Source organism: Callithrix jacchus, chromosome 12, assembly GCF_049354715.1.
Source record: "Callithrix jacchus isolate 240 chromosome 12, calJac240_pri, whole genome shotgun sequence".
In the NCBI taxonomy this organism is placed as follows: Eukaryota; Metazoa; Chordata; class Mammalia; order Primates; family Cebidae; genus Callithrix; species Callithrix jacchus.
The window spans coordinates 64,006,412-64,034,268 of NC_133513.1; the positions used below are offsets into that span (position 1 = coordinate 64,006,412).

Here is a 27,857-nt window from a genome sequence, read left to right on the forward strand (position 1 = left end):
AATGTGTATTCTGTGGATTTGGTGTGTAGAGTTCTGAAGATGTCTATTAGGTCTGCTTGGTCCAGATCTGAGTTCAAGTCCTGGATATCCTTGTTAATTTTCTGTCTCATTGATTTGTCTAATACTGACAGTGGAGAGTTAAAGTCTCCCATTATTGTGTGGGAGTCTAAGTCTCTTTGTAGGTCATTCAGAACTTGCTTTATGTACCTGGGTGCTGCTGTATTGAGTGTGTATATATGTAGGATGATTAGCTCTTCTTGATGCATCAATCCTTTTACCATTATGTAATACCCTTTTTTGTCTCTTTTGATCTTTGTTGTTTTTAAGTCCATTTTATCAGAGACTAGGATTGCAACTACTGCTTTTTCTTGCTCCCCATTTGCTTGCTAAATCTTCCTCCATCCCTTTATTTTGAGCCTATGTGGGTCCTTGCATGTGAGATGGGTTTCCTGAATACAGCACACCAATGGGTCTTGACTTTTTATCCAATTTGCCAGTCTGTGTCTTTTGATTGGGGCATACATTTAAGGTTAATATTGTTATGTGTGAATTTGATCCTGCCATTTTGATGCTAGCTGGATTTTTGCCTGTTAACACATTTTTTTCATTATGTTGACGGTCTTCACCATTTGGTATGTTTTTGGAGTGGCTGCTACTGGTTGTTCCTTTCCTTGTTTAGTGCTTCTTTCAGGAGCTCTTGTAAGGCAGGCCTGGTGGTGATGAAATCACTCAGCAATTGCTTGTCCATAAAGGGTTTTCTTTCTCCTTTGCTTATGAAGCTTAGTTTGTCTGGATATGAAATTTTACATTGAAAGTTGTTTTCTTCAAGGATGTTGAATATTGGCCTCCACTCTCTTCTCACTTATAGGGTTAGGCCGAAAGATCCAATGTGAGTCTCTCTGGCTGCCCTTAGCATTTTTTTCTTCATTTCAATCCTGGTGAATCTGACGATTATGTGCTTTGGAGTTGCTCTTCCTGAGGAATATTTTTGTGGTGGTCTCTGTATTTCCTGGACTCGAATGGTGGCCTGCCTTGCTGCATTGGGGAAGTTCTCCTGGATAATATCCTGAAGAGTGTTTTCCATCTTGAATTCATTCTCTTTATTACATTCAGGTACACCTGTGAAATGTAGATTAGGTCTTTTCACATAATCCTATATTTCTTGGATGCCTTGTTCATTTCTTTTCACTCTTTTTTCTCCATTCTTGCCTTCTCATTTTATTTGATTGAGTTGATCGTCAGTCTCTGATATCCTTCACTGAGTTGATCGTCAATTTCTGATATCCTTTCTTCTGCTTGGTCAATTCACCTGTTAAAACTTGTATATTGCTTCGCGAAGTTCTCGTGCTGTGGTTTTCAGCACCGTCAGGTTACTTATATTCTTCTCTAAGCTGTTTATTCTAGTTAGCATCTCATCTAACCTTTTTTCTAGGTTCTTAATTTCTTTGCATTGGATTAGAACATGTTCTTTTAGCTCTGGGAAGTTTTTTATTACCCTCTTTCTCAAGCCTATTTCTGTCAGTTCATCAGATTCATTCTCCATCTTTGATCCCTTGCTGGTGAGGAGTTGTGATCCTTTGGAAGAGGAGAGGTGTTCTGGTTTTTGATGTTTTCATCCTTTTTGTGCTGGTTTCTTCCCATCTTAGTGGCTTCGTCTACCTGTGGTCTTTGTAGTTGGTGACTTTCGGATGGAGTCTCTGAGTAGATGTCCTTTTTATTGATGATGAAGTTATTTCTTTCTCTTTCTTAGTTTTCCTTCTAACAGTCCAGCCCCTCTGCTGTAGGACTGCTGGAGGTCCACTCCAGACCTTGCTTGCATGGGGACTACCCACAGGGGCTGCAGAACAGTGAGGGTTGCTGCCAGTTTCTTCATCTGTTATCTTCCTCTCAGAAGGGCACCTTCCATGTGTTGGCCTTAGCTCTCCTTTATGAGGTGCCTCTTTGGGTATATGGGGGTTGGGTAGCTGCTTGAGGAGGCAGTCTGTCCCTTATAGGAGCTCAAGTGCTGTGTTGGGAGCTCTGTTGTTCTGTGCAGAGCTGCTGGGCAGGTCCTTTTAAGTCTAATGCAGCAGAATTCATAACCACCTCTTTTCCCATCTGCTTTGTCCTAGTAAGGTCTGCTTTATTTATAAGTTCCTGTCATGCTGCTGTCTTTTTTCATAGATGCCCTGCCCCATACGGAGTAGTCTAGTCACAGTCTGCCAGCAGAGGTGTTGCTGAGCTGCCACAGGCTCTGCCCATCTGATATGTGAACTGCCTATGTAGTGATGGTGGCCCTTCCACCCACTGAGCTGGACTGTCCCAGGTCCACCTGTGCTTGCTGCAAAATTCTCAATCCAGAGCGTTTCAGATTGCTTGTTTTGTGGGGTGGTACCCACTGAGCCAGATCACCTGGTTCCCTATCTCTGCCCCCTCCCTTTCAGTTGAATGGCGGCTCTGTCTCCCAGGTGTTCCAGGCACCAGTTGAAACTGCCTCCCAGATTTGTGTGAGTTTCTGTGCACCAGCTCTGCACTGGCTGAAACTGCCATGCTGAAAACTCCAGGCGCTTTTCCGCCTAGGAATCTCCTGGTCTGTGGGCAGTGAAAATTTGTTTGGAAATGCCATGGGCATTCCCCCTCTGCTTTGTTCTTGCTGAAAACTGCACTCCAGAGCTGTTCCTATTCAGCCATCTTGGATCCTCCTCAAAGATTTGTTAAATTAATTTGTGAATTCCATATTTATGTAAAACATCACTCACGGTATTTATCATATTCATGATTACTATATTAACAGTAGTTTACAAACATACTTAAATAATATAGTAATGATAAAAGTGTTATCTCCTGATAAGCATTAGTGTTTGTGTGCCAGAAGGAGAAACAAAATCAAAGAAAAACACAAAATAAGAATAAAGGAGTATACTCAATAGCTCCATTACAGTAAGCATTTAGATAACTTAGTCCTAAACATACCTTGCTTTATATTATTTTTCTTAGTATTCTGGTCTATACTTTAAGAATCAATGATTTTACTCAAGATGTGAAAAAAAAAAATTCTGAACACAGGACACATTATTTACTGAAGGCCTACTTTATGCCAGAAAAATAATTTTAGGCATATTAACACATCTTTCTTAATTTTCAAACACTGTTAGCAAATAGGACCTTATTATTTTCAAATTGACAGAAGAAATTGAAGTTGAGACTGGCTAAATATTTGTTGAATGTTGAAATTCAAATTAATCTAATCACAACTTTGCCAGTTGTGAACTATGGCATCTCAGGTGATTCACTTCACTCTTCAGACCTCTGTACTCTTGTATACATTGGGAGGGCTCAGTTGCCTTAAAGCGTTCCACTGGTATAAATGTTCACTAACGGAGTAAGCTTTAGGAGACACAGGCACTTTATGACCAACACCTGGATGAGAAAGGGTCTTAGAAACACAGCACACATTCCTAACACCAACAGTGCATCTCTGCCAGATAGAGCCTTGTGTCTGGTAATGGGAGAAGTAGGCAAACAAATGGGAAGATGATCTGTGAGAGGGTCCTCACAAAGATTATTTATGATGATTCTAGAAGGCAGGGGAAACCCAGTGGCACGGTACTAATATACACCTGATATGTAGAGAGGCAGAGGAACAGGTCAGGTGTCGGGGGCAATCAATATTTAGAATTGCTTTGTCTCAAGGACTGAGGATCAGAGGTAGACTCCATTCTGTAGAAACAGTTGTGCATGATAAGGGCATGGAGTCAAAGCACAGAAACTTGAGTTTGCTAGTATAAGGGCCTAACATCAGGGTGGGACTAGCATACTCTTTATTTAGTACTGGGTTGCAAAGTTCACCAAATAAATGCTCCTTTGGTTTTTCTAGAGCTAGGTTTGAGTAGGTACCAAAATATGGTGGAACTACTAGAGGGAAGAGAGTGACTGGTTCTATCTGAAGATTAGAATATTCTATGAAGAGCAGGTTGGTCTGGAATCTTGACTCCATAAAGAATTATTCTTTACCAAGGTTTTTTTCCAAGGTCAAGGCTGATCTTTTTTTTTATCTTTTTTGATCTGATTATTTAAGAACCATCCTTAAATATATTTAGTTGCTTATAAAGCTTTTCTCAGTAAATTTACTGCAACATTTTGTAATTAGAGCATTCATGTTAGAAAGTCATTTTGAAAATATAGATGTATTTGTCTGTGTGTTTATTGCTTATTTTTAGCACAGATTACTTAATCAGAATCATGTTAGAGCAAGCCAGGTCCCTGAAGGAGTAGAAAACATAACTGCTAGAGAGAGAGAAGAGGGAAAGGTCTAGGGCACTTGGTGCTTCCTGAGTATGGAGGTTTCCTAGAGCAGAACTGGCAGTATCAGAATACTCTAAAAGGACTTCATTAGGGGAAGCTAAGGATTAAGTGAAGGTCCCTGCTTGTACCTTTCTAATTCTATATAATCAGGTTCTTGGTTTTAAATGTTGATTTTAAGTTCTAGATGTTGATGTAAGTATTAAAACTATAAAAATATTATCCATCCTATCTTTTTTTTTTTGCTGTTTAATATATAAACCAAATGTCTCTTTAGTAACTTCAGCTAGAAGACAATGTGACCTATTGCATAGTTAGAGTTTCACTGATATCAGAGTATGTCTGTTGAGTTCCAGATTTCTCAAAGCATTTTCAAATCAAAATTCCACAATATCAAACTTGATAACAGATGTCACATTTATCACACTACACCAGTATGTTTAGCTATATTTATTTTACTGGGATTATATTATCTCTCCTGGTTTCCACACCGTAACTACTGAACCAAGAAGAATCCCAAGTTCATCTCTATCCTTATTTTTTAAAAAACAAAACAAAATATTTTTTTGGAATAGTTAGAAAATTCTATGTAGAATTAGATTGAAGAGGATCAGATGAGGCAAAGTGAAAATTCAGAAAGCATATTAAGTAGACCAAAAACATAAAGCAAAGTTAGAGTAATCTAAATTCTCAAATCCAAAAATTTCCCTTTGATCACTTCTAATTACTCAGGCTTTCCCAGGAATTTCCCATTTGAACCCACCCTCATTAACCGTATTTCTGGAGGTGGGTTAACTATTTGAATAGAAGCTATCCTTATTAGCCATATTTCTAGAGGCAGAATAACAATTGAGCACATGAGAGTACCCAGAAAGTGTCAGTAGAAGTGGACTTGATAGAAAAATAATTTGGCTGATAGGATAACTCTGGATATTTAATCATTTTATTTTGGCATACTGTCCCAATTTGTAGAAAGATATGCCAATACTCTTTGAGGTTATTTCATATATTTTAGTTCAACTTAAGCCATCAGGAGACTGTCAAAGAAGTGAGATATGTGTGGTTGTGGCCAGCTGATATAGAAAAAGATTAGTATGAAGAACTCTTCAGTTGAAAAATCTCTCTCCATTCCAGTCTATCAATTATATATTCATTTTCAGCTAGGTTCTACACACCGTTCTTTTAAAATGTTTAATGTACTCATTAGACACCTGAATTACAGTCATTGACATTTCAGTGGGAATTTCTCTAATCCAAACGTTGATTGCCAAGGCTATATTCACTAAAGAGTAAGGGTATTATTGAAAGAATAAATGGAAAGTTGGAGGAATATTTATATATTGAGAAGACCTTTATGGCTGACCTAGGCAGGATACTCTGGATAGTTTAAGGATAATTAAAATTTGGGGTTTGGGAAAAGGAATGTTAAAAGGTGAGGTAAAGAAAGAAGGATAGTGAAGAGAATATTTGTCTACTCCACAGTTTTAACCTGACATTATGTGTCAATGAGAATAATTAGATGCCCCTTTGTCATGCGGTGGAGGTTTTGTGACTAAAATATGACATATACTTCATGAAAATAAATGATTTAATGAACTATAATTTTATATTTGAAGGAGAGAAAAAAAGACTACCATTTGGAAAATAATAATTGTATACAAAATGTAGATTTAAACTATACAGTTGGACTTTCAAATCCGTGGGTTCCATATTTGTGCATTCGACCAACTAAGGATCACAAATATTTGACAATGAAAGTTTTACAAATTTCCTAAAAGCAAGACTTGAATTTGTCTGTACATTGAGTCCTATGTTGAATCCATGCAAATCCTTGAAAATGAAGTGATGTGTAAGCATTTTATTAGGTATTGTAATTTAGAGATGACATTAAGTATATGTGAGGATGTTCATAGATTATTTGCAAATACTATGCCATTTTGCACCAGGAACTTCACCATCTGTGGATTTTGGTATCCAAGTCACAGAACAAACTCCCCATTGACACCAGGAAGGACTATAATTTGGAAGTGTTAGAACAGAACTGCAAATAATAAGAGAAAACTTAAAAATATGTAAAAATTGTGAAAGTGGTCTTTTAGCTTCAAATAAATATATGACTCATATCAAAGCCACAGCTAATTAAAGAACTAAAAAAAGAAAAGGAATATTCAAATATCTGGAGTAATATAACAAACAGCAGTGTTTAGAGTTTTAAAATTATTATTATCAGTGCTAGCTATTTCTCATATAGTATGTGATATTGTACAGAAGCAGGCCCACCACTTGATATTTACATGGCTGCTTTAAAAGTGGAGTGGCAAAGTAGTAGTAAATGTCACTAAGATATAGTGTTTTTAGATGTGTTTTGGGTCGAGTTGAGAGTACATAATAAAAATGATGAATTGACTAAAATCTTCCTTTCTTTTTTTTTTCTTTTAAGCACAGTTGTTTAAAATCCCTATATGGTTAGAATACATGCATTTTTAAGAAAGCATTCTGCCGAAAGTAATTGAGTATTTTCCACTATCACATAAATCTGCTGGCTGGTGTTTGATACTTGGAAAGTCAGAGGGTAGGCATTTATTAGTATCAGAGGGGCCTTTTGAAGAAAAAGCGCATATTGTTTAATAAAAGACAATAAATTAATTAGTTCTAGTTAAATAAAATCTTTTGAAAGAAAATCTTATTCAGAGACCTTTTAAAACTTAAGAAAGCAGAATATATCAACACTCTGCTTTTGCTGTGAGGAAGATATAAGTATGGTTATTTCACTGAATAGTCATGGAAAAATTATCTAATCATTATACTATCTATGTCATCATGATGACATAATTACACAAGAGTGGCAGCATTGAGAAGTGGTTTAGAGCAAAAGCTTTTGAGTTGAATTGCCCAAATTTAATCCTAACTCTATACCACTTAATATATTGGTATTTGAACTTGGAGAGGTTGCTTGATTACTGTTTGTCTCTGTATCTGTGATAAGAATGAAGGTAATGATACTAATTATCTCTTTATGTCATTTGGAAGATTAATGGAGTTAATAATATATAAACAATGCCTTGTATGTACAAATACTAAACATTAGCTTGTTTTTATAACTGTAATGGCTTTTCTTAATATAGTTTTAGGTTTAAGGCTCAGGCATTGACACGGAAAACAAATTCACATAAATTTTGAAAGTTTCCCCAGAACACTGAAAACCCAGGCAACAAGAAAAGTTATAGAACAAGTACATTGGACAGGAAAACACTTTTCAATGAACATAAAACCCCCCATGGTATTTTCCATTCCATTCTTATTCTTTGTGATGGTGATAAAGAAGAGTACCAAACATGAAAAATTGAAAGAGTCTCAGTCATCACTTCTTCATCAAACCAATGAGAGGTATCTCATGCCCACTGTAAATGATGGTCCTCAAAAGTGGAGCTGGGTCTTCTTTGAAAGTCAAGAGAATATATAAAGAATATTCCTCAAAATTATTTTCATTAGTTCTTAGCTGCTTTTTTCATTAACTACCATTCAGTAATACCCTTTTTGAAATTCTTCTTGAAGAGATAACATTGCTGGTAGCACTTTCAAAGAAACCCATTTTTGCCTCTCTCTTTCTGCTGTGTAGAGAAACTAAAGAGTTAAGAATGTATATTTAGGCAGACAAGGTAGTCTGAAAGGATACTACTTTTAATATATGACTAATACCACCCTGGTGGTCAGTATGGCTGAAAGGAAAAGATGTGACAAATCTAGTTTGGACTGATAATCTGTCCAAGAGAGTAGACATGGAGCAAATCATTACAAAACCAGGAGGTTTAGGGTTTTTGGTTTTTTGGGTTTTTTTGTTTTGTTTTGTTTTTGAGATGGAATCTCGCCCTGTCACCAGGCTGGAGTGCAGTGGCATGGTCTTGGCTCACTGCAACCTCCACCTCCCAGGTTCAAGTGATTCTCCTGCCTCAATCTCCTTAGTAGCTGGGACTACAGGTGTGCGCCACCACACCCAGCTAATTTTTGTATTTCCAGTAGAGACAGGGTTGCACCATTTTGGCCAGGAAGTTCTCAATCTCTTGACCTCATGATCTGCCTGCCTCTGCCTCCTAAAGTGCTAGGAGTACAGGCCTGAGCCACTAGCCTGGCCTGAAATCTTTTTTAAGAGGCAGGTTACCAAGAAAAAGCAAGACCTTGCAAGCTAGTGCAGCAGAGACAGGAACACCAGGCTGTGAGTCAAGTTGCTGTATGACTTAAATATGAAGTGCAGCAAAAGAGTAGGACATTCAATTGATAGTGTTACCCAAAGCAAGCCACGAGAGGAAAAGTTCAGGAGATATTTATGTGGTTTCAAGTTGGAAAAATGTATAGAATTCCTGTATCACTCATATATGAGAGAAGAACATTGGACATAAATGAATGCAAATGGCAATCATGAGGGCCAATGTACCTCATTCTGAGACAATCTTTAAAGAAAAGGAAACACTTGAAATTAGATGCACTATTTAAAGTTAGTTGATTACAATCATTTAGCACTCTATTCAATATATTTTTCTTAAATTATGAGTTGGAATATTAACACAATTTATTGTTAATAAACAATTTATTGAGGATGTGTTATGTTCTAGACATCAGGACACTCATTTAATATAGTTTACCTAATCTAACACCACAACTGTAAGGTTTTTTGGGTCAAGTGGTCTATCACAAATTTTGATTAGATCTAAGACAGCTGTGTAGCAAGGAGTGCAATCATGGTTATTTTACCCTAAACATTTTAAAAAGAGACTTATTTGTTGTCTATTATAGTGTTAAACTCTGATTGAGCATACTCCTGAAAAGGGTCCTTTAGATAGTTGCTTAACTGTTCCATATTTCTTCGTACATAATTAGAAAAAGGCAGCAGATATTTAAACAGCCCCACCAAACTCACCCTGGCTTTGGGGCAATGGCAGGAGATGATAATACAATTCCACGAAACTCGCCCTGGCCTTAGGGCAAAGGGAGGAGATGATTATATAATTCCTCAAAACTCACCCTGGCCTTACAGCAAAGGCAGGAGATGATTATACAATTCCACCAAACTCGCCCTGGCCTTAGGGCAAAGGCAGGTGATGATTATACAATTCCTCCAAACTCACCCTGGCCTTAGGGCAAAGGCAGGAGATGATTATACAATTCCACCAAACTAGCCCTGGCCTTAGGGCAAAGGCAGGTGATGATTATACAATTCCTCCAAACTCGCCCTGGCCTTAGGGCAAAGGCAGGTGATGATTATACAGTTCCACCAAACTCGCCCTGGCCTTAGGGCAAAGGCAGGTGATGATTATACAGTTCCACCAAACTCGCCCTGGCCTTAGGGCAAAGGCAGGTGATGATTATACAGTTCCACCAAACTCGCCCTGGCCTTAGGGCAAAGGCAGGAGATGATTATACAGTTCCTCCAAACTCGCCCTGACCTTAGGGCAAAGGCAGGAGATGATTATACAGTTCCTCCAAACTCGCCCTGGCCTTAGGGCAAAGGCAGGAGATGATTATACAGTTCCTCCAAACTCGCCCTGGCCTTAGGGCAAAGGCAGGAGATGATTATACAATTCCACCAAACTCGCCCTGGCCTTAGGGCATCATGCTTACTTCTCCCACATCTCCCCTCTCCTTCTAATGTTCTAAGAACCTCTAGCTATTTTTCGTGGATCTAAAGCAGGGGTGTCCAATCTTTTGGCTTCCCTGGGCCACATTGGAAGAAGAATTGTGTTGGGCCACACATAAAATACACTAACAATAGCCAATGTACTAAAAAACAAAAAAACACATACAAGACAAAGCTGATGGTTTAAGAAAGTTTACAGATTTGTGTTGGAACACACTCAAAGCCATCCTGAGCCACAGGGCTGCAGTTTGGACAAGCTTGATCTAAAGTGTCTTCTTTAACCACCTTGTGTGAATGTATTCATAAGTTGTTCTCTAAGATAACATTAGGCAAAGTGTTGTTACTTTTATACTTATTATTTTAATCTAGTATCTTTCTCCTAAAAGACTTTAAGCTCAAGACAGTCAGGACATTACAAAATATTGTTACCCTTTACCTTGAAATTAGCCAAGTGCCCAGCACATAATAGAATCCCAATAAATATGTGCTAGGAGTTTGGTCAATCAGGTGACAGATTCTTTCTGTCTGCTGCACAAACAAAATCAAACTAATGAGACTGCAGTATTGCAGTAGAGAAAGAGTTTAATTGACCTGAAGCTGGCCCATGTGGGAGAATCTGGGCTGTCAGTCAAATCAGTCTCTCTGAAGGCTTGAAAGTTAGGGATTTTTAATGGACAATTTGGTGGTCAAGGGTTTAGGGTATGGGTACTACTGATTGGTTAGGGATAAAATCGTAAAGGTGTGGAAAACAGTCATGTGCTGAGTCTGCCTCTGAGTGCAGCCATAGGACCAGTAAATACAAGAGTCATGAGTCCAGATGGGGTCAGTCTGCAAAACTTCTGGGAAAAAATATCTGAGGTTCTACAGTAGTGATATTATCTATAGGAGCAATTGAGACTGTCACAAATCTTGTAATCTCTGGCCACATGAGTCCTGAGCAGAAAGTGATTTTAGAAACTACATCTATCTTGTGACATATAGTCTTATAAAGATAGTTTCAGCCCCCAAACAAGGGAGAGTAAGTTTTAGGGAAGATATATTATCATTTTTGTTTCAAAGTGAAACTATAAATTCCTTTCAAAGTTAGCTTGGCTGATGCCCAGGAATGACCAAGGGCAGTTTGGAGGTCAGAAGCAAGATGGAGTCAAGTATGTCAGATTTCTCTTACCATCATGATTTTGCAAGGGCAGTTTCAACTGTATTAATGAAGAAGATTATACAGTAGCTGTCTTGCAAATAACATTGTAGGACCAAAGTGGGGTAGGCTCACTCTGTGCAGTAAAACCCTGTGATATGATTTGCCTCTGTGCCCCCACCTAAGTCTCATCCTGAATTGTAATCTCCATGTCTTGAGGGAGGGCCATGGTGGGAGGTGATTGGATCAGGAGGCAGTTTCTTCCATGCAGCTCTCATGATAGTGAGTCAATTCTCGTGAGATATGATGCTTTAAAAGTGTTTGGCAGTTGCCCCCGCTCTACCTCCTTGTAAGAAATGTTTGCTTCTCCCTTGCCTTCTGCCATGATTTTAAGTTTCTTGAAGTCTCCCCAGCCATGTGGAACTGTGAGTCAATTAAAACTCTTTTCTTTATCAATTACTGGGTATCAGGTATGTCTTTATAACTGTAATAATAGACTAATACACCAGATATCTACACCAGGATAATGATAGAAGGAAAGGCTTTCATTACAGAGTGCCAAGCAAGGAGGACCAGGCAGTTAAATGCACAAATCCTTATCTCCTTGGTGGCTTGCAGGCAAGGATGTTTAAAGGCAGGGGTAAATGTCAGGAGAGCAGAAGCTACAGTCAAAGTCATAAATGATACATGGAGGTTACACGTTGGTTTAGGCCTAAAAGGGTGGGATGTCTTGAAGCAGCAGCTTACAGATCATAGGTAGATTCAGCAATTTCCTGCTTTGCAGTTGGTTAAGGCAGAGAAGTTTGCTTAAAAATTTGGAGTGAGTAGAAATATGTTAGCTGGGTAAGGGGAGTAACTTTCTCCAAGGCCCTCAGGAAAAAAGCTAGGAACACACATGATGATTAAAGTTCAGTCTTCACTTCCTATTATCTGAGATCTTCATGCCAGTGGATCCTTCGTTAGGGGGTTCCTTGTGGAGTTTCTGAAAGACAATTCAGTGACATTAAGTTGTTACCGTTAGTTTTTATGGGGAAAGCAAACATCTCTGGAACTCTAACTTCCCTGGCTATTGTTTTAAGCTACATTTATCTTCTTGTTTAAAAAATTCCTTATTTATTTTTAAGATTAACTACATTCCTACAATTTCCCTCCAAGAAACTCAGAATTGAAATCCATAGGCTCTTAAAAAGTGATATCCCTGCCCTGCCTCATTAATATTTCAGGTGTCTGTTAACTGTTAATATATTGACATATGAATAAACTGAATATAATTTGCAAAGTGATTAATGAAATTAAAATGTAAGAAAATGCCAATGTATAATATTGGTTCATTTCGACAACTTTTATTGAACGCTTATTATGTTCCCGACACGCTCTTTTGTACTGAACATTTAATAAATGAAGAAGACAAAATGTTTTTCTATAGCTCCCACTCAGCAGGGAAATATACAGGTAAAGAGGGTTGAACAGCCAGAGCATTAGTAAACCATATGCATCTAATCAATAGCTCTCATAATAAAAAACACAGATAATTCAATTCAGTACAGTCTCTTTAATATTATATATCTGTTGGGTTAGTGATTATTTTCTTATGTTCCCTGACTTGTCAGTAACATAAAATACAGCATGAAATATTAACCATTATGTTTAACAAATAAATTTTATCTGAGGTATTTCACATTCATGTGAGATGAAATCAGTTATTATTTTGTCTTATGATATTTTAAATACCTGTTTAGTTCCTCCAAACTGAATAAACTTATAATTTGGACATTGGGTATTTTCCACTTTGAGTGGTTTAACCTCACTACTATGATCAAGAAATGAGTGGATGATGATGATTAAAAAAAATCTGATAAGTGAATGGATTGGTTGATTAAAAAATCCGATAAGTGAATTGGATTGGTGAATGGATTGGATTCTATTTACTACTAGAAAAAATAAAAGGGAATAATTTAATGATGGAATCAACTTGTAAAAGTAAAATCTAAATACAACCAATATTTGTGTGCCTACTAGATGTCAGCTATTATGCTGTGTGTGTGTGTGTGTGTGTGTGTGTGTGTGTGTGTGTGTGTGTAGACAGAGTCTAGCTCCGTCACTCAGGCTAAACTGCAGTGGCACAATCTTGGCTTACTGCAAACACCCATCTCAGTGACTCTTGTGCCTCAGCCTCTGAATTAGCTGGGATTACGGGCACACACCACCATGCATTGCCAATTTTTGTATTTTTAGTAGAGACAAGGTTTTGCCATGTTGGCCAGGCTAGTCTCAAACTCCTGGCCTCAAACAATTCACCTGCCTCAGCCTTCCAGAGTGCTGGGATTACAGAAATAAGCCACTGCACCCGGCCTATATGTATATTTTTATTTAATTCTTACAACAGTCTGAGAGACTGTAAATCTTATTAACTCCATTTTATTAATGAGGAAATGAAAGTTATGACTAACACTTTAAGTTTATAGAACTAGTAAGTAGCAGAGACAAAACAACAATTGAGGACTCTAACCATCAGGATACATAATTTATCTATATGTTAATGACTCTCTGTATCTGATTGCTTCTCTATATTCTGACATACTTGTGATCTTTTCAGAATGATCATAGTCCCCGATTTCCAATTCAATACTCCCAGTAGTTATCAGACAGTAGCTACCAGGCTTATTTCTGTCTGTGTTGTCTTTGTATATGGCATACCCAGTTATGCTAGTAACACATATTATTTCATAGGGAAGTCAAAGAGTGCCTTGATTTTATATGAAGCTGTTGGAAGAGAAAGTAGGCATCAAAAGTTGAAAAACAGCAATAAAATAAAATGGATAGATATAGCTATCTATTGAAAGAAATAAGTAAAAGGGGTCAACTCAGACATTTCTTAATGAGACAAGTTTATATTGTATCTGGGAAGACAGGGATAAAACTACTAGATTTTGTGTCCAAATTACCTATGACATGATGTTACAGAATTGACATGGGAGAGAGGTAGAAATAGAGCTGCCACTTATGAATATATGTATTATATATTTCTATCCATACCTCTATATATATATATCAGTCTTTCTCACTCATGACAATATTGGTGGCTTGGAGAGCTTAGTGTAGGTATATTTATTTCATTTGCCATCAGGCCCCTTACTCAATAACCCATTTATAGTATATGATCTTCAAAGTTATCCATTGGGGCAAAAGAGCTTGGCAAGAGATTTAAGTTATCTAAAAAACAAATGGTAAAAATTACTAATTATCTCATGTTCCAACAGATTATGTTTCTCTTTTCCTTTGGCTGCCAGAAAGCATAGTGACAAATCTGTAGGATAGTGATGGTAATTCTCTTGAACATTATGGTTCATTTATTTGTACTCTTCTTGTCTCTTTTTTATATTTTCTTTGTAAACATGTTTTGATTCTTTTCTTTTTTTCATTTTTTATTAGCTTCTTAGCTCCAGGATTATTCTTATAAATACTAAATATAATAGGCTATAAAAACATATATATATGTACACATATACGTCTATTTGAATATGCATGTCTTTAGGATCTTAATTTTCAAGCCATTGCAAATTATTATTATATTTAGGAGTTCATGTTCAAAGTTTGCTGTTTTAACAAAGAGATAATTTTGACATAAACACCTTATAAACAAGCAGCATAAACTTAGGTTTGTTGAACAGAGAAGTGACATTGTCCATGTCAGGGGATACATTTTTTCTTGGCACCTGACAGCAAATTATAAAAAAAATTAACACTTGAAGAGCTGAACATATGTCGTATAAGTCAGTTATACAGGAGGCAGTATCACTGGAACATGATTAAATTTATCACATATAACTGTATTCATTGAAAGAATAATGATAGTAGGGCTCACGCAGCAATTCTTTTTGGATGACAGCATAGATGTGTAGTATAGTAGGATAAGGAACAAAGAAAGTTTGCATTTTGGCTTGATATTCTTTGATAACAGATGACATATTAAGTGTGAGAAAAATAGTCCAGTTCATATTTAGGTCCTTTAATGTTATTTTATAATAAATAGCATCTTCACTTTGGATGCAGGCACCACAGGATGAATTATGATTGAATGCAGGGTGCCATATGTATGCATTTACTTACTTTTGACTGTGAAAGTCAAGTATTAAGTTTATCTTTCAGGCTATAATATTATATATCTCCTGTGTTTTCTTCTATTAAAATAATACTATTCTATGTGATCAATTTCTTTCTTAAAATGTTGAAAAATTACTACAGCAGAAGACACAAGAAGCAACCAGATGAAGCAAAGGAAAGTAAATGAGAGTCCTTGGATATGCAGCATTGAGAAAATATTCACAGCCAATTTTAACTCAGGTGTCTGGTGTGAATAATACTGTAAGAAACTAAAACTTATGTCAACATTCAAAATTGTATGAAGAAACCAAGGGTAATTGTGGTCCTCCAAATTATTATTTTACAGCTAACTTTAAGCAACAGGGTAGACCTCTAACACTAAAAATAGGAAGTGAAGTAAAGAACATAGATACCGGTGAAAATGACTATTTTCAGTTCAACAGACATGATTGGAAAAGGAAATAAAATCAAAAGGCAACAAAATGAAACTAAAGGGAAAGGAAATCAGACCAGATGTTGTGAATCTGTTTTTCATGCAGAGATGCTTAAATGCAAGGAATGGCCTTCCAGGCAAGGTTGCTGAGATAATAACACTGAATTTGTACAAGATGGTTTGATTAGAAGGTCTGACAGTGAAGGTTTAGAACTAAAAGGAGAATAAGCTAACTGTGCTCTTTGCATTTCTAAAAGAAATTTCATATCTTCATCAAGATCTTAAATTGAATAAAAGAGAAAATTATAATTTCTCTGCTTTTAATTTACTCTTAGCACTATGAAAAAACATGTGTTCTGTTTCATGTTTTGTCTATCTTTTCCATAATTTGCCTCCCATTTCTAACCATGCTTTTGCTGTCATGTTACCTTTCTTCCTGATTTTATTGTCACTGGCCTCATTACAGTACCTCCACTGGTTTCTCCTACTGTGATCCTTATTATACGGATGCATGTTCCATGTGCTGTTGTCTTTCATCATGTTTGAGTCCTGGCAGAAATTTCTTCTAAGTACAATACCATAGATACATTACATTGGTCCCATGCAATCATTGTAACTTCTGGGCATATGACTGCTATTCATGCCAGTTTTCACTTTCCAAGTTTCTGTATGAGACAAAAATGTGTTCTTGAGTGCAGAATTAGGAAATAAGAGAATTAGTTTTGTTCCCATCTTCAACAAGGGAGACTTTTAATTTTCATGCCAGTCTTTTCATTAATCTGATCTAAACTAAACTAAAATTTTGTACTTAAAGGCCACAAACTGTACTTTGCAAGTTGTGAAAAGAGTCAAGTAAAAATACTTAAAATGGGCAAAGAAAATATAAACAATAATAAACCATGGGATAAAATATTTGTAAGTTGATTATGTAACATAAAACCCTTATAATCAAATATCTTTATATAAATAATGCTCTAGTAATGACTCTTACAGTAAGTCAATTACTTGTCTTCAAACTCTTAATAGCTTTTGTCAGCAGTGCCTATTAAACATATACTTACAATTTTGATAGGAAAATTGCCCCACCCCTACTCCCACAGTCATCCAGAAACTTGTAAATACACAATAAATTTTTTTAATTATTTTCATAAATACCAAGACATACACATTGTGATCAATCTGATCCCATGGGGACAATTCACGGTACATAATGCAATGATGTACACACATAGAAAGAGTAAGTATGTCATTGGAAAAAGAAATGGTCTAGCATCGTTTACCCATGTACATTATGGCCTTTATCATGTTCCTTGGAGGCATTTCTTTAGGTTCTGATTTCTATGATTAGACTGTGAGTTATTTTAAAGCAAAGACAATGAGTTATTTATCTTGAAATTTCTCTACATCTCACAAAATACCTTGTAGTAGGAACTCTGCAAATACTCACTAAAAATGAATATACCATAATTCAATGAAAGGTATATTGAATGAATGAATACTATGTGAATATATATAAATACTAATTGAATAAAAATATTGGGTTGCAATTATTATCATTTGGTGGTCAAAGAGAGAGGAAAAGAATACTGGAAGAAATAAGGATGTGAAGCTTTGTCTTTGGGTATCAATGTTATATTTATGTCAGCAACATATAAATGTTAATAAATGTTAGTTTGCTTAGTTTCCTAAGTCTTAGCTATAAAAGTTCTCTATTTATAACTATTGCTAACAAAGATAGAATATAATTTTAATAGTAATCATTAAAATAGCAATGCATATGTATTACTGCATGTGATATTATTTTATGGAAAATATATCAATGCTTTAAAAAGTATAAACTACTCATAATGCCCCTATATGTAGAAAACTACAATTACGAGTTTGGAAATTCCCTTCCATACATTTTCTTTAAAGGTATGTAATTATATGGTATATTGTAGAAAAATAAATAAACATATGATTTTTAAATGAAAGTCCTTTTCAGTAGATATATAGCCCTATGATTTTCACTTAAAATTATGTCATAAGCATCTTTTTATGCAATTACTTTATAAGCAAAAAACTTATATTGGTTTATTACATTCTATTAAAGTTATTATTTGTGTTCACCAGTGGTTTGCATTCTAAAATAAAATCATTGTTTTACTTCAATCAGTAGCCATGGTTTAAATTTTATTTTGATATGGATCTATAAACTTATGTATGTGTAGGAAAACATCTTTACTAGAAATGGAATTTCTTGAGGGTGATAATTTGGGGACTATTATTTCCTGACCAAACTCTACCAATCCATTGCATAGAGTGAAGAGTGAACTCATTTCTCTAAAATGCTTACTAACGGTTCTAACAATTTGTTGTGAAGCCATGGTTAAATTACTTATAAACATTTCTGAATCTGCTATAAACTGGGTTCCTTTACAAGGTTTGAATACATGTCAGCAACCTAAAGTGTCACTTGCCTGTGGATGCCCAACTTATAATTGAAGTGAAAATATAATCACTCTCTTGAAATTTAAATCCATGAAAACTGTACTAAGGTATTTTAATACTTTTTAAAATTAAGTTTAGCAAACTACATCATTAATGATTGCTGCCTGATTACATTCCACTTCTTAGGAAAAAGCCAGTTCAATATAACCAAACGGGCCTTTTAGTATTCCTTTGTTAATATCTCAATAAGTCTAGTTTATTCAGTTCAGTAAAATTTTGGCTCCTGTATGTGTTCTCTGAGTTAAATTAGTATATCAAATAATAGTATACAAATACATGTATTTCTTTACTATTATTTGATGAGTTAGAGAAATGTGGTATATATACATGGAATACTATGCAATCATTAAAAAGAATGAAATCATGTATTTTGCCAGCAATTTAAATGGTGCTGGAGGCCATTAATCTAAGTGAAGTACCTGAGAAACAGAAAATTAAGTACCACAAGTTCTCACTTACAAGTGGGAGCTAAACAATGAGTACATGTAGACATGAAGATGGAAATAACACACAATGCAGACTACGAAAGGGGGAAGGGTGGGAGGGGGGCAAAAATTGAAAAAATACCTATTTTTGGGTGATGGGTATGCTAGCAGCCCAAACCTCACCATTACCCAGACCTACACATGAACCCCGAATCTGAAGTAATATAAATAAATAAAAATTACAGAGAGTATTAGAGAACTCTTAAGAGAACAATTACCAATGCTGGTGAAATTGAGATCTTGTTCAGAAGTTACAGGATGGCTATGATTAGGAACTATTAGAGAATCTTCTAGAAAGCTTTGTGACAGTCTCATGGAGAAACTCCATGGAAAGGTAAATAATAAGTATAGACTTTTTGGAAATATGAGCTAAGATGAACTATATTGAGTTCCTGGAAACATGGTACATTTCAAGCCCTATCTTTTTACATTTTGTTTTTTATTAGTCTTTATAATTTGGTGTCTAATTCCATGTAGTTTCATAGCAATTTACATGTTACAAAAACAATCAGGATGATACAGAATACTTTGTGAATGATGCTGATTTGGGCTGGAAAAAATCATACCTTGTGTTTGCTTTTAACCTCATCGATTCTTTTGTCATGTGTGGTAAATTCAAGTTTTTAATTATGGTTTCCTTGAACCAATTACAAATGATGCTGAGTAGAATTTGTCTCATAGTGAGGGATCTGTTCTGACAATTTTTGTGCATCTGAGAGCAAAATATAAGAGAAAAAAATTATCAAAAGGATGCTGTACTAGACTTTAAAATTAATTCATTGAATAGGGAAGTGAACTTGCCTAAGATGTATATCTACTACTAATAGTCTTGTTCTTTTTTAATTTTTAGACTTCTTTTTCCCATGTGGAGAGTTACTATATTTTAGAAGGTAGTAAAGATAATTAAACAGTTTATATACTTATTATTCCAAGGGGAAAAACTTTTTAAAAACTTAGTAAAATTTACCAGGTCATCGGCAACTCATTTATTCTTAATTTTATCTGTACATTTGCATTTTATGTACTTTATTTTTTAGGATTGCTTTTCTGCTATATGTGTCATATACCTCCAGGAGATTATTGTAAACAGTGCCGGGATTTTCTTCTCTGTGCCCAAAAGTACAGATTTCATAATTGGACACCCAAGTTGTTCTATATTTTGAACTATGAAGAAGGAATAATACCCTATTGAATCCTTACTGTTTTTTATAAGACAATCCAGCAATAGAAGCATCCAACATTAGCCTCCAGTGTGCAGGAATTGAATGGTTTTATTGCGTAATATGGGAGAATTGCTCACTACTGTCTGTTCCTGCTGACAATCCTGATGTTCAATCTGGTAATATCCTGAAAGCTTTCCTTTTTTTTTTTTTTTTTTTAACCCAGTGCTCTGTTATTAGATGTTAATAGGTTCTTAGTCTATGGGAGAGGAAGCAATGAGACAATTAACATGGAAAAGCTCAGTATTAGAGGAGTTGATGGAAAAGAGTATGGTCTGAGTGAGAATGCCTAAGGTTTGTTTCACTTTTTCTGTTTGTTTATTTTGTCAGGATAAGAATAGCATAAAATGCAATAACCTAGACTTTACTCCTGCACCAGAATAGCTAAGTAGCTAAGGCAGTAAACTTTGTTTGTTTATTTATTCTTCTATGGCCACCTTCCTGGTGATGTTTCTAGAATACTTGAGGTTCCCTCTAGCTATGATGGTTCCTTGTTACAGAACCAGAATATTAACATTACCAGAGCATAGTCAATGCGAGCTTTGCAGAATTAAAAATTTCCTTTTAAAATGCATAGATGATTATCTTATGTCCAATGAAAATTAATGTGAAAAATTATAGTGCATTCAGCTATAGATTATAATAGTCTAGACAATCTTTTGTACTGTTTCTATAAAATTTAGGAAATATTTAAAACCATTAATTTTCCCTTCCCATTATACATTTGGAATAGCTGAATGATATAGAATCAACTTATCTTGAAGTCAGATGAGATATTAGCATTTTTATAGACACTTAGCAGGTTAGACAAACCTTGATTTTGAGTTATGACTCAAATTACTATAACTTTATGAATTTTGAGAAGATACTTATCTGCTCAAAGCCTCCATCTTGCTTCAGCTATAAAAATGAAATGTAACAGATCTATCTCTTGGAATTATTATGAGAAACAAAATATTATGTATATGTTGCCTAACACAATGCATGGAAAACAAGAGATACTCAAACTGTGTTTGTTACAAACTCCAGGAAACCTGTTGACAACCAGGTGTTACTGTGTGATGGCTAGAAACTTGGGTAAAGAATGACACCAAACTTTTTCTTAGTTATATTCTCAGAAAACTGAAGTATGTTTACAATTCCTACTTCATTATTTATAGACATCTGTAAATAATGTATGTCATTGAATATTTCTATTCCAATTTTAGAAGCTAAACAGTGCGTATTTAAGGTCTATAGTGGACTTGACACTGAATATAGAATGTTTGAAGAACATCCTTTATTGTTACTATTGATGAACCAATACTGATACATTATCATTGAGTATACCCTACAGTTTACAGTAGGGTTCACCCTGTGTTGTAAATTCTATGGATTTTGACAAATGTGTATTGACATGTATTTACCACTGCAGTATTATACAGAATAGTTTTACTACCTGGAAAATCCTCTGTGCTCTACCTATACATTCTACCTTCCCTAGGAATTTTATTGTCCTCATAGTGTTGCCATTTCCAAAATGACATATAATTGCAATCATACAGTATGTAGCCTTTCAGATGGGCTTATTTCATTAACATTGTGCATTTAAATTTCCTGCAAATCTTTTTTGGTTTGATATATCATTTTTCATTGCTTTTTGTACATCCATTGGCTGGATGTTCCCGTTTATTTATCCATTCACCTAGTAAAGAACATGTTGGTTGTGTCTAAGTTTTGGCAATTATAAATAAAACTGCAACAAAGACACGTGCAGGTTTTGTGTGGATGTAAGTTTTAAATTTATTTAGATGAATACTAAGTAGTATGGTTGTTATATTATATAGTAAATGCATCTTTGGTTAGAAACTGCCGAAATCTCTTCCAAAGTGGCATTCCAAACTGTCTTCCCAAGTGCCATTTTGCATTCTCTTCAGCAATGAATGAGAGTTCTTATTGCTCTATGTTTTCACCAGTATTTAGTGTTATCAGTGTTTTAAATTTTAGTCATTCTAATAGATGTGGACATATTGTTGTTTTGAATTCAAATTCCTTGATGATAAATGGTGTTGACTGTCTTTGTGTGTGCTTGTCATCTGTACATCTTTGGTAAGGTGTCTGCTCATATCTTCTGCTCATTTTTTAATTGAGTGTTTTTCTTATTATTAAAATTTACAAATTATTTGTACATCGTTGATACCAGTTCTGCATCATACAGGTGTTTTGCAAATGTTATCTTCCAGTCTGGGGCTTATCTTTTTATTCTTTTAAGTGTCTTTTGCAGAAGTTTTAAATTTTAATGAAGTCCAATGTATTCATTTTTTAAATTTTGTTAATTATGTTTTTGGTGTTATATTTTAAAAGTTCTTACCAAACCCAAGATCACCTAGAGTTTCTTCTCCATTATCTTATAAAAGCTTTTTAGTTTTGCATTTCAAATGTAGGTTTATGGTTTAACATAAAACTTTTGCTTTTTATCTTTCATTCTACATAGCACTCTAATTGAAAAATCAGTAGCTTCCAAGTCAAGGTATATAGTCTGTGGGATAATTTTCTAAATTTGAAAGCATGGCTTTTATAAATTGAACATGAACATGTGCCAAAAATTTTATTTTTGAGAGCCACTAAAGTAATAAGCCTGGTTTAAAATATTTAGATAAAGACTGATTCAATAAAATTTCTCATTTAGAAACAAAACTTGTTAATGTCCTACAGCACAATGAAGCTGTAGCCTTTAAGATTATCTTTTCTATAAAAATAATTCCCATCTCTATAAAAAGAATTCCCATGATACTTATTTCAAAAATATATTTTTATAAATTTTTGTGAATATATTTTTTGTAACAGGAATCATTTACATGGTCATGAGTTAAAAAATAAACAGAGTATCACTCTTACAGAGTTGTCAAATAATCAACACTAATAGCAAGTGGAACAAAGATACACATTCCTGGAGAATTAGGTATTTGCCAGGTGTGCCTGATTGCAATGTCTGCTCTGCAGGACATTGAAAGGACAAGCAATAGTTCGTTTTTTCTGTTTCCAAGCTTTTGATAAATTCCTTAACAACTTCACAAGTTGTTGAAAGAGCCTACTTAAGACATATGCAAAGAACTATGAAGCTTTCAATGACTTTCTTCGTGTGTGTGTGTGTGTGTGTGTGTGTGTGTGTGTGTGTGTGTGTTTCTGTAGAATTCTGTGTGAATAAGTGCTGCAGAGTTTATATAAGTATTGTTGATAATTGGCTTGGGAATAGCATATTAGACTTCATCTTTCTTTTGATTGTTGTCAAAAGTCAAGTAAATTCGAGCTGTCTAAAAGCTCAAGAATAAACATTTTGCAGTGGAAAGAAACTGGGCAAATTTTCTGATAAAGTTTAACAAAACTTTAGTAAAATTACAAAGTGAGTACAATTTTGACTATTGTATCTTGGGCGGAATAAAAGACAATAAAATAAAAAGTGCTTTATTTTCTGGTTACTAGACTGTGAACCCTTTGCAGACAGGGACTGTGCTTTATTTATCTTTTATACCATCTACATTTTCTTAGTATAGTAAGAATTTGGAGAGGACAGACAGAAGAAAGGATTTAGGATGTAAAAGAGGAACAAGAAATCTTTCATTTTACATTTAACTATATGCATACTCTGTATTCTCAAACTAGTTTTTGCTTCTATCTTTCTGTGGGATATTGTTTAATTTGAAAACTAATCATCATAATTAAACTCTTGCCAAGCAAATTTTGACCACCTTCAAGTAGATAGATAAACAACAATTAACTCACATACTAATGCATTCTATTTGTTTTTTAATTTCGTGTATTTTGGGTAAATGGGAAAGAAAAAATACTGTATTCTTGTTTTTGTTTGCTGAACATTTGTGTAGTTGCCTGTGCAATGTGTTTTTTATTTAGAGCTGTGGAGCCAGGTATGCAAAAATGGAAACTTCTTTTTGCATAATTAAATTTAGCTTAACTCTCTGAGCTTATATACACTGGGTAGCTAAACTTAATCTTGCCAATTTAGAAAATTCAATCTATTTTGGATTATAATTCAGTTTCTTTAGAAAAACTAGTTCATATCTTTTTCTCTCTTCTTCCCTTCTCTGAATCTTTGTCTTGTGTAACTAGATATCAGGGGAGGAAACTGTTGATAGTGTATTATTCCTCACTTGATGGATTATAGCATAAACTCTCTTCCCCTTAAGGCTTTGCCATTGATATATGCAAAGTTCTACTTCAGGAATTAAAAAAGAGAAACTTTTACCTCTGAACCAAGTCTAGCTTTTGCAAACAAAATGTGCTTCTACTTTCAGCCTATTCTCTATACTATAGACTTAGAAAATTCTACTGTGGCTCTCGAAAACCAATGATTTACCTTTTTGTTCTCACTGAATTTTGTTTGTTTTCTACTTTCCCTAGGACAATAGATTTGACCTTTAAATTCTGGCTTTACTTGTTGAAGACCAGTCAGGTACAGGGGTTCATTCCAGTAAGCTCAACACTTTAGGAGCCTAAGGTAGGAGGATCGCTTGAGGCAAGGAATTTGATACCAGCCTGAGCAGCATAGCAAGACCCTGTCTCTCTAAAAAATTAAAACAGCCATGCATGATGGAGAGTTCCTGTAGTTCTAGCTACTTGGGAACCTGAGGTGGGATGATCAGTTGGGCCCAGGAGTTTGAGGTTGCAATGAGCTATGATTATGCCACTGCACCCCATCCTGGGTGATACACACACATAAAACTGAACAGCTAGAAAAACATTATAATTTTAAAAATGCATTTCAGAATTTTACTGGCTACACTTGCTGCAGTGACTGAACATGGAGTCAGCCAGAGAAGCTTGCACCAAAGAAAGTACCTTTTAGTCAAAGATCGGTTCCCTTATTATCCTGTGTATTACAATTTTCCAACATAATAGAAATTACCTTTGCATTTCAAGGTGGCTATAAAATGATTGATAGAAACTGCTAATAATTCAGCAATTATTTCCTCTTAAATGCATGTATTTCAGCATTTACACTAACACCAGGACATTCCACCCCTCACCTCAGAGCAAATGTTAAGCTGATACTCTGAAGTTACTAAGAAAAATCTTCACTATGTGACAATCCTTCAAAACATAATATTCTAAATGTGCTTGTTCTATAATAACATATTCTCTTTCTTTTAACCTCATTTTAAAAATGAGGCAATTGTTGAATTCAAGTATATATACTTTAGAAAAAAAATATTTTGAGAAGAGAGCCAAATGACTTTTGCTGTGTTTAAATAGCAAACCCATTCCATTAGCAGCAAAGTCTAAAGGGATTCAACAGTAGGAAGTTGTATATAAGGTATTTGGCATTTTTTTTCTTTCCTAGAGGTTTAAAGGCTGTGTAGCCAGGCCTAAAAACTCAAGCCTTCATGAAGGTTTTTTAGCCACTTAAATTCACCAGAAATATAAATAGCAAAGAAATAATCATTTTTAAGAATTGTGTTTGTTTAGTTATTGTGCATATGTGGGAGGTACCTAACATTTTGATTTTCTTTTTCTGGCATTCTATGTTTAGAGCTTCATGCAAGTAGTTGTTGTTAGCATTCTGTAAAGCATTCAGGGTAATGGAAAAGCGTCACAACAATACAAGATTTGTGAACCTTTTCTAATACTTTTGTGCTATATTTAATCTTAATAATTTCAAAGATCATTTACACATCTTCTCCAACATTCTCACTATAGCTGCTTTGAGTTGAGTCTCGATATAGCTTCTTTCACTTATTGTTTTTTCCATATTGTATACATTTATATAAGACTTTTGTTTCTGTATCTGGCCTTACCTCTATAATTCTTCAACAAGATTTAACACCATGGCTTCTGACAGCATTATTTAATTGTGAGCAATAATCACACAACCTTCTGTAAAGCCAAACAAAAAAAGAACTAGAAAAATTCTTGCTATATTTTCATTTGCTGCTTTAAATAATAAATTCATGAGCATATAAATTATACTTCTTCAGTAAGAGGTAACTACTCATTCATTGTTGGTGAATATTCTTTGTATATTTTCTCCTCTGCAAAATTCACTAGGAAAAAAATTGTACAAGCTATAGTTTCATCTTTAATTAAAGAGAAATATTATCCATCTTCCAAGAATGGACATTGTTTTTTCTGTAAATATTCTTTCACTTTTATAGGACTAAGAAAAATAGCTCTGCAATATAAAATTAAGCACCTTAGTAAATACAGATTAAACATTCATTGAATATATACATCTTTCATTTGTTAAAAAAAATCTTGCCAATGTACTTGAAAAACAGTGGCTTCTTAATGTGTCATTAAAGTGCACATCTGTGGACTTCTTAACTGATTATTATTATGATGCCTTCTAAACTCAAATGCATACTTCTGTTCCAAGGAAATATGATAATATACATATATACATATGCTTTCTGTTGAGACTGGACCATGACTGTATTTACTATAAGCCTTAATGATACATTCATAAGTGAATGCTACAGTTAGGTTAAAGTTCTAGTGAATTTATAATGAAGGTATTCAGTGTTTAATACTTTTCATGTAAATGATTTGAATGCCCATAATATGGGTAAAATTTACCTAATTTCAGATCACAGATATGTGTTCACCTGTGTTCATAACCCACGATTTAGGAATGTCTTATAAGAGAGCTTCATTTATTCAACAAGCATTCTCGTTAGCCTAACAAGTGCCAAGTATTATAACAGATATACTACATAGAATACCTCAAGGAATAAGATAAAATTCTTTTCCTCAGATATATTTCAAATTCTGCTAGAGAGATGGTTTTATACGCAAGTAATTAAAACACAGGAAGAATCTCTAATTCACCATTTTATGTGAATCCCAAACAACATGGAACAAAGCTGATTTTGTTGTAGGGAGAGAGGAATGAGGGAATGGATTTCCTGAGGCAGGAACATTTGCCTAGTGGCTTGAAAGAATAGTTAGGAGTTGAGCAAGCAACTCAAAGGGGACAGACTGTCTAGGCCAAGGTTCTAATATGCCCACAGGTCAGAGGCTTGGAAGATGACGAAGGATTTTGGAAATCATAAAATGTGTATAACTGAAACATAGGGGCCTGCAGCAGAATGGTAGGAGTCAGGTCTCAAAAAGTCAATAGGGACCACATTTAATGGCAGTTTGACTTCATTTTCTTTTTTAAAAAATTATATACATATAATTTAAATATATGAATAAATTTACATTTATAAATAAATTTTAAATATACATATTAATAGATAAATAGATAGAGCCTCACTGTCTTACCCAGGCTGGAGTGTAGTTGCATGTTCAAAGTTCACTGGAACCTCAAACTCCTGGGCTCAGTCAATCCTCCCACCTCAGCTTCCCAAGTAGCTAGGACTACAGGCACATGCTGCCACTCCTGGCTAAATTTACTTTGTTGTAAAGAAAGGGTCTTGCTGTGTTGTCCAGGCTGGTCTTAAACTCCTGGCTCCAAGTCATCCTCCTTCCTAGGTCTCCCAAAGTACTAGGATTACAGGTGTGAGCCACTACACCCAGTCTGATTTTATTTTCTGTACAATAAGAGGGAAATGTGATTCTGTAAGGAAACTGAGGAGTGATTGTCCTCCGTAGCTCACACACACAGTCAAAACATATACACAGGCAGATTGAGAGAGAGAATGACAAAAAGAGAGATACAGACAGAAGGAGAGAGAGACCAACAGAGAGAGAAAAAGAGTTAATGATATGTTCTGGAATTCCTGAGATCTTTTTGTTATAAAAGTTTTCTGTGTATGTTTTAAAGAAATAGCTGTTAAAGATATTAAGTGGGGATTCATGTGATAAGGCCAGAAGCCAAAACATTAATTCTTTTAGTATTCTGTTAATTTCTTAGAAATATCATTGCCCATGTTTGTTGATATTCCACATATTTGCACATCTTCACTCATTAGTTTTATCTGGGAGTATTAATCATTTTATAGAGAAAGAAAATATTATTGTGCTACAATAACTTCCTGCTGGCTTCATGCCCCACTCATCTAAAGAAGAATGGAGAGGAGGTCAGGAGACACTCTTCAGAACAGGCAACTTTCTCTGGAATTAACTTGTTTAAATCAAT

The 27,857-nt window shown here is 35.0% G+C and overlaps 1 protein-coding gene across 5 annotated transcripts in view; it reads left to right on the forward strand.

Moving 5' to 3' along the window:
• The window catches only part of CTNNA3 (catenin alpha 3), a 1,887,341-nt gene that overhangs the window by 1,351,697 nt on the left and 507,787 nt on the right, over window positions 1-27,857 (forward strand). The gene's annotated exons all lie outside the window — the stretch shown is intronic.